Source organism: Aquarana catesbeiana, linkage group LG06, assembly GCF_042186555.1.
Source record: "Aquarana catesbeiana isolate 2022-GZ linkage group LG06, ASM4218655v1, whole genome shotgun sequence".
In the NCBI taxonomy this organism is placed as follows: domain Eukaryota; kingdom Metazoa; phylum Chordata; class Amphibia; order Anura; family Ranidae; genus Aquarana; species Aquarana catesbeiana.
Window position 1 is genome coordinate 117,829,658 of NC_133329.1, and position 8,703 is coordinate 117,838,360.

The 8,703-nt window shown below is 40.4% G+C and overlaps 1 long non-coding RNA gene across 1 annotated transcript; it reads right to left on the bottom strand.

Annotated features, from left to right (window-relative positions):
- Positions 1 to 1,020: 1,020 nt before the first annotated feature.
- LOC141147673 (uncharacterized) lies at positions 1,021 to 5,075 on the bottom strand. The gene is made up of 5 exons (XR_012245097.1): positions 4,810 to 5,075; positions 4,486 to 4,657; positions 4,223 to 4,371; positions 1,476 to 1,546; positions 1,021 to 1,301 (listed from the first exon to the last, which is right to left on the bottom strand). It is a non-coding gene; the product is annotated as an uncharacterized lncRNA (long non-coding RNA).
- Positions 5,076 to 8,703: the final 3,628 nt, after the last annotated feature.

An 8,703-nucleotide genomic window follows, 5' to 3' on the forward strand; every position in this document is an offset into this window, starting at 1 on the left:
ATAGTGCATGCAGGTTAACTGGGACTGCCATTAAGTGCACCAATGCTCCTAAAGGGCCCCAACAATAGCTGTCAGAAGAACATCTCAAAGGACTGCCCTTTTGTAATAAATATTCTGCAAGCCTCCTTTGTTCCCCTGCTCCCTCCACTACCTTCCTCCTTTTCTTCAGGACAATGCATACACAGTCAGTCTAGGACTAGCATCGCCCCCATAAATGCACTCTGGCAATATAGTTCCAGCAATCGGTAGATTAAAACTTTGCTTCTGCTAACTGCCGCACTTGAGGCGGCCTTGCTACTGTTAATGCTGATCTGGACACCTAATGTCATCTTATGCCTAGTCACGCCTGTTAATAACTTTGTATTTTAAATTAAGTTATTACCATTGTTAATCCATTTTATGCTTATCAAGTTACTAACCATATTGGGTAACAGTATATCAAGTTTGCTTTTACTTCCTGGTTTGGTACCTGTTTTCCTTGATATAGCACTACTATTGGCCGCTAAGTATAACTTTCAGTGAATTCCTGTGATATTGTATGTTTTTACACTCAATCTGGTGTGTCAGAGGGGCCGAGGTTCTCCAGAAGTTTTAGGCAAAGAACAGAGGTCCCATCTTTTTCAGCAGTTCCTATGGGGATAGCGCTACACTACACATTACCCATTGTAGCACTTGTGTAGTTCTGACCTAATCGGAAAAATCTGTCATTTGCTAACTTATGATTGAGCTGAAAATTTACATGCATACACCTGTCTGATCCTGTAGTTCAGTTATCCAACCAATAAGAGCTTTAGCTGATTTTCTACCAATTGGACAAATTAGCATACAGCATATTTGCCATAATTAGATAAATGAAAAAAAATGAGTTTGCTGAATTGCCTGGTTTAGGAATTGATTCTTTCATACTAATTATGATCTAGAGCAGGGGGTCTCCAAATGTTTCAAAAAAAGATTGTGGAAAGATACTGTACTTTAAATTGGTAGCCACTTGTAGACCCAAATGAAAAAGAGAGAGTATAGTATAGTAAAATATTAAATTTATTTGACAACATTAAAAAACCACTTTAAAATCATGAAATGAATTAAAAAATTAAATAGTACACATTGTATACATGTGGTATCGTCCCATGTTGGTTGATCCTATGTATGTACAAAAAGACCTGTAGGTATGCCCATGGATATGGTGAGCTTGAGACTTGAATTATGGTTGATATTCTCTATCAGGGCCCCACAGAAAGTGAAAAGTACCAAGGGATCACTACGCGTTTCGCTTATAGCTTCCTCGGGGGATCCTATAGGTACTAAGGAACATAATATAAATTAGGATATGCACATACATATATGGATCTCAAAAACCATTTGTACATCAATATCAAAAATAGAAAAAGAGTATGTATTTATATTCTTCATGGAATTAACAATCATGACAATATTTATACTGGTAATGTATGTTTTGAGTACTCAGTAATACCTACCCAGATTTTTAAATGGAAAGGATGGGGTGCCCAGTACACAACATGAAGCAAAACAGGTCATAAACATATACCTGGCAGATAGACAAGATATATTTAAATCAATGTCTGTGGTATATTATACTATATTGAAGGTAGGAATATATTATATAGGCAGAGGTAGAGGGTGCAGTCACAACAGTTTCTCACACATGTAACAAATATGGGTAAGTATATTATATATTTTTGTACACCCATGTGAATGGCAATACATAAATACCAAATATAAATATATATATATATATATATATATATATATATATATATTGTCCGGGGGGTGGACACGACGCGGCACATTGAGTAATGTTAAATGTTTGTATATATCTATATATGGTAGTGAAGCCAAACCATCCTGGGTAAGTATGTCATCCCCAAATACCATAACTCAGCTGTAGATATAGGGTATATGAGTAAGTAGTTCCGCCATATCATGAAGGTATGGTGGAAAAAGAAAAGGGGAAAAATGGGAACGAGGGGAAAAATATTATAGGGAACAAAGTCCAATATAATCTGTCATCTGTTATTCCCAATGAGGCTGAAAAAAACATTGGGGGTTATTTACTAAAGGAAAATCCACTTTGCACTGCAAGTGTACTTGGAAGTAAAGTCGCTGTAGATCCGAGGGGTACATGCAAGGAAAAAAAAACAACATTTTAGCTTGCACATGACTGGATGATTAAATCAGCAGAGCTTCCACTCATTTCAGATCTACCCCTTAGATTTAGAGCAACTACACTTCCAAATGCACTTTCAGTGCAAAGTGGATTACCTTTTGTAAATAACCCCCAATGTGTCTCACCTTGGTTCAATAGATGCCAATGGTGCCCATGCCGATCATGGCTGCAGATTAAATCCCTCTACCCAAATGAGACTGGGACATCCACTCGGATCATCCCCCCTGCCTCCCCCATATACGGGACTGGGAAAATGGCTGCCGGGGCCTGGCTCCTCCCCACGCCTGCCGCACTATGTGCTAGACATCGAAGGCGCCGGCGGGTATATCTCTGGGCATGAGCGCCAAAAAAAAAAGGCTGTGCATGTCCAGAAATGCCAGGGCAGACTATGAAAGAAAAGTCCCTCCTCCCACTGATGATTCGGATCGGCTGATCCGGATGGTGGGGCACGTAATCGTGCAAACATCCCCGCCATGTAAATACGTGGTGGGATGTTGGGGATGTACATAGCTACGCCCCACCAAGGTCTGCAACATACAATTGGTAGGGAACACAGCTCTACCAGATTGATATGGAATTGATTGGGGAGAGAAAAAAGCTACTCTATATGTGGTGGAACACGAGGGAGCGGTGCAAACCCACCACATACCTCGAATCAGATCCATGAGTAGTAGTTGCAGTTCACTAATCCTAGATAAAAAAAATAAATAAAAGAAAGAGGAGAAAAGGGGAAAAGGGATATTCAGTCAGTCTCATCATCATCCATACGTAAGCCACCTGTCATCCCCCACGGATGGACCACATCAAGCACTAAGCATCCCACAAATCCATCACCTGGTAATAGTGCATTAATGAGAAAATACAAGTACTTATAAAATATACAGTTCAAATGTTTACAGTACATTCCAAAATCTGTTGGCAGAACTAGTAGGTACATATATAGCATAAAGTAAGGGAGGAGGATAGAGATATTTGCATAGATACATAGCATGGCAAAAGCCATATGTATAATTAAGTAGGTACAGCCAGAAGTATATTTATCTCTACTCTAAGAAAGGGCTTGTAGCTAACACATTTGTTAAGGCCTGGGGACCTGCTAGCCTGTAGGGTCAATATCCACTTCCAAAAGGGCCTCCGGGTTTTGCCAACATAGAATGCCTTGCACTTAAAGGTCATAATATAGACCACCCCCACTGTCTGGCAATCTATGGGGTATTGGGGGGTCCAGGTAAAGCTATTGGGTAAAATTATATATCTGTTTGGTTTAATCCACTCACAAAATTCACATTTACCACAAGGGAAGGTCCCTCTGTTTTTTGGCCTATAGTGTGTCTGTGAAGAAGTGGAGCCTTTAGGAAGATGGCTCTTAGTTAGGTGATCTCTTAGCGGTTTGGCCCTTTTGTATGTGATAGTTGGTTTTGGGCTAACATATCTGGCCATACTCTTTCCATTTTCGGAGGATGGAGTGAAAAGTTCTGCATGAGATGTTCAAAGCTTGGGTTATTTTTTATAACCTAACCCTGGTTGAAACTTCTCCACAACTTTATTCCTGACCTGTCTGGTGTGTTCTTTGGCCTTCATGATGCTGTTTGTTCACTAAGGTACTCTAACAAACCTCTGAGGGCTTCACAGAACAGCTGTTACTATACTGAGATTAAATTACACACACTCTATTCACTATTTACTAATTAGGTGACTTCTGAAGACAATTGGTTCCACTAGATTTTAGTTAGGGGTATCAGAGTAAAGGGGGCTGAACACAAATGTACGCCACGCTTTTCACATATTTATTTGTCAAAAATTATATAAAGAAAAAATGCAAGCAAAATGCATTCCGAGGACGCCCCCTTGGACTTTAAAGGGCAGGAAAAAATAATAATGAGTAGATAAGTATAAAAGGCAAGAAGATGCCAACTTTATTAGTATACAAAAATATAAAATTGTGAAAAAAGTTCAAAATCATACACACTACAAAAGTACGTCAATGATAGAAGAAGAAGATCAAAATAGATTTACACATATACACATATATATCACCCAAGCTGGTAATCCAAAGTGTTGCTCAAAATGAGTTAAACTCTATTTGAATTGCACAGCATATTTCCCGACATGTTTCGGAAAGTCGCATTGAGGTGTACTTTTCCTTCTTCAGGGGAAATTTATAAATGGGTGTATTCTTGTGGTATCTGTAACATAAATATAGATGAATATAATGGGTACATAATTCATTATAGTATAGGCATCAACAGTGTATAGTTTGAAGCCTGATTGTATCATGGATAATGATGTAAAGTACTTACATATATATGATTGACTCATTAAACAAAGAGAAGATAAAAGCAGAGAGGGGAGTACAAGCCGGCTGCGTAAATCCATAAACACGGCATAGTAATTAGCATAGGTCCATAGGTTGGAGAGCAGGATGCATTCACAAGGGACGCCTGGTTTCACAGCGGCAAACAAATGTAACCACTGTGAAAAAAGTCATGACAAAAAGAGATGGGAGTAATTAGATTGATCTGGTGATAGATGGAGTAATAAAGTAAAACGTTGCTAGCTAGCCAAAGCAGATACATGGATAGAAAACATATCCATGTAATAGCCAGTATAGGAATAAAATTTACCTTTGGAGTGTAACACACAGCTGACGTCCAGGCTGCAGCCAAAAGACTGACACAGGGTGTTTAAGCGTCAGTCTTTATAGGCCCACTCTGACTGGTGTGAACCAATCAGGTGGTGCACTCCGCCGGATCAGCTGTGTGTATTACAGCTGATCGCGGAGGTCAGGACGTCCCTCTGACGTAGGGGCGCACGGTGTAGCCGCGCCCCAGGGTGCGCAATGACGTCACACGTCTCCACGTCACCGGCGGGAGAAAGAGAGCGCCCGCCGCTCGTCGATCAGATAGGCTCCTATGGATGCGGCGAAGCAGGGCATGGACAGTGTGACCAGTGCCCGCCCCGCTCCAATGGAGCCCACCCGCCGGGTGTCTGCATCCAGCAACACAGCCCACGGCGGGGCTGGAGAGCCACCTGGTGGTAGAAAATGGGAATAGGCAGCCGGCAAGTTTACAAACAAAAAGGGGAATGGGGAGACATGGCAAATGATGATCTAGAGACAAAATGCATATGTACATGTAAATACAGAATGTTGAGTATGCAGTTGAAATATTAAAGAAAAATACATTATTTGTAAAAAAAAAATTGAAAACCATTTATCATTTTCTTTCCACTTCACAATTTTGTGGCACTTTGTTTTGGTCTATCACATAAAATCCCAATAAAATACATTTACCTTTTTGGTTGTAGCATGAAAAAATATGGAAAACGTCAAGGGGTATGAATACTTTTTCAAGGCAGTGTATATTCCACATTTTTTGCTGGCACAAAAATATATATCCATTCTATAAATAAATGAACACATTTTTAAAAATATCTTTACATCAGAAGCCCCCCCCCCCGAACACATCAGAGTCCCACCCTTACATCAGGGTCCCCATCAGAGTTCACTCTTACAACAAGGTCCCTATCAGAGTCCCCCCTTAATTCAGGGTCCCCATCAGAGTTTTCCCTTACATCTGGGTCCCTATCAGACCCCCCCTTACATCAGTGGGGTTTAGGGGTAGAAGCGGAGACCAAATGATCTAAACCCTCAGTCTTTCCACTGAGGATGAGAATACACCACTGACACTAGCTGCGGGCCAGATAAAATCTCTTAGTAGTTTGGCGACCCCTGATCTAGAGGAAAATGTTACAGACTATTCAACATCACACAGGAAAGAACTAAAAATATTTAAAAGCACGGATGACAGATTTGTACAGAAGAGAATGGTACAATTTAGACCAGCATACAGCACACGCTGTACTGGACAAAAATATATCTATTTTTGTACAAAATTACAAGCTCAGCATTCTACTTGTCCTTCCTGTAAAATACAGAGAAGCATATTGCTAGAAATAGTTTTTAAATAATGTACACATTGCAAATAATTCCCCATCTTGCTATATATAGAAAAAAATTGCAGCACCATAATTCCACATAATTTCCAAGCTACAAAGAACATTGGCTCTTTCAGATGTAGTGAGTCATAGTTTCTTGCGTCTTATTCTTTGGATCATATTCAGAATCACTGTGATAGACGCATCTTCCATGTCTTAGGCTAGCTGCATAATTTTTTCTACGTAGAACTTAGTTGCATAGTATATATCATGAGCTAAAGCTTATTGGACATTGTATTCCAAGATCATAGCTATTATTATGAAGTTGCCCTCCACCCCCTTTGCAGCTATAGCAGGGTCCCCTCTTCCAGGAAGGCTTTTTTTAAGGTCTTAAAATGTTTCTGTGAAAGTTCAGCTAAAAAAAGGATTTGTAGGCTCAGGTACTAATGTTGGATGAGAAGTCCTGTCTTGCAATTGACATTCCAGAATGATGAAAAAAAAAAAAAATGAAAGAAACAATGTAAAAGGCGAATGCAAGCGTCGGTCACATGTCATATGTAAACAGCAATTGCACCATGCATGTGAGGTATCACCGTGAACGTCAGATCAATTAGATTCTTCTCAGCCTGGAATATCTTCTCACACACAATTTTTTCATGTTCGATGGGAACTACTACCTGCAGAGATGTGGGGCCTCTATGGGAGCCCATTTTTCCCCATCCCTGGCCGATCTATACATGGGATGGTGGGCGAGGTCCTGCATCTTTGCATCTGCTAGTCTCCTTCGAGCAAATACACTATTTTATGGTCGCTACATAGATAACCTGATTCTTATAGTTTCAGAAGAAGCTGATAGTTTGGAAGAGTTGTTGGCCTATCTAAATGACAATGACCTTAATTTGAAGTTTACAGGACACAAGAGTCCAATTTCATTCGATTTTTTGGATGTCACTCTGAAGGGGGTGGAAGATAAAATTATCACCAGCCTTTTCAGAAAATCTACAGCAGGGAATGAACTTTTACGAGCTGACTCCAACCATCCAAAACATACCCTGCGGGGGATACCAGTGGGCCAATTTTTGCGTCTCAAACAAATTTGCAGTAATGATAAAGAATATACGCTGAAATCAAAAATCATGTTTTCTCGTTTTAAGGAAAGGGGTTATTCTGACTCCATACTAAACAGAGCGATTAATATCGCTAGCAAAATGCCAAGAGAAAAATTGTTGCAAGAAAACCCTGATAGGAAGAAGATCAATAGGGGAAATAGGGGACCCAAAAGTAATTTATCTGCCTTTTCCTCCACACTGATTTTCTCTACTCCGTTTAGTACGGAAACCAGGAACGTTGTCTCTAAACACTTACCAGTATTATTCAATGATCCGATTTATGCAAAGATTCTTGCTGACGGGGTTAGACTGTGTCTCACAGAGCTCCCACATTAGGAGACACTCTATTACCAAGTCTGTATACCAGTAAGTGCTCTTGTAGACATTGGTTGCCGTTTAAAGGCACATTTGGATGTGGACACAATGGTTGTCCTTGTTGCCCCCACATTCTCAGAGGTGACACGGTTCAAGCGACCGCTATTAACAAACAGTCTAACATCACCGCATTTGTTAATTGTGACACAAGGTATCCGGACAACATTGTAACATGACAATCATGTCATATACAATACTTTGGGCGCACTACACGCAGACTGCGTGTTCGCTTGTACGATCATTTGTAAAAGAGAGGTATACTGGATCTTCTTTTTATTAACACCAGAAAACCGGGGGTGGGGGGGGGGGGGGGGTGGGTGAATCATGAATGGGACATTTCCCATTTTTATGAGTAATAATGGGTATACTTCCTAGACTTTAATGTCATTGTACTCAAATGTGAATATAGAGGCCTTTAATTATCTACAATAGCCGTATGTTGGAGAGTAGCATGCTGTCAGCCAATGATATCTGACTGAAAGACATCTAAACAGTCGGCATAGGGTTAAATAGAATGTCTATTAAGCAACCCTATCACATTAATTTTGGATGGGACAGACAGATAATCGGTTCCCAAAAGATCAGATTGAATGTTTCTATATATATGTCTTTGACAGTTTCTTCCTGACATGATCACGTCTATCCACTTCCTTGCATGTATTCATTCTTTCTAGAGTTTGTTGCAATATGTGTGTTTGGTGGGTGATCTTGATATCTGCAGGAGGTATATTGCATATATGTACCTAATTGATTGAATCATAACCATGAACATATTGTTTGCGGCTGAAAGTTTGGTCTGCGGGGGGCAGGAGGCAGAGCCTAGCGGAGCAGACATGCATTGTTAGAGCTCCACACCGCTGAGGAGAGAAGAGAAGGACAAAGCGGAGCCTGCAGGCTCAAAAGGTATCCATTTGAACCTTTTTGCCCCAGGGAACAAACTGTGAAAGTTTGGGTAGGAAATATGGTACTGGGAGGAAACCGTGGCAGAAATAAAAATCACCTCACAAAGAGCTCACAGGCACTCACTGCAGCTGAAGCAGCTCCAGTCACCTCACAAGATACAGCATCAGGGCGCTCTCACAGACAGAAAATGTCACA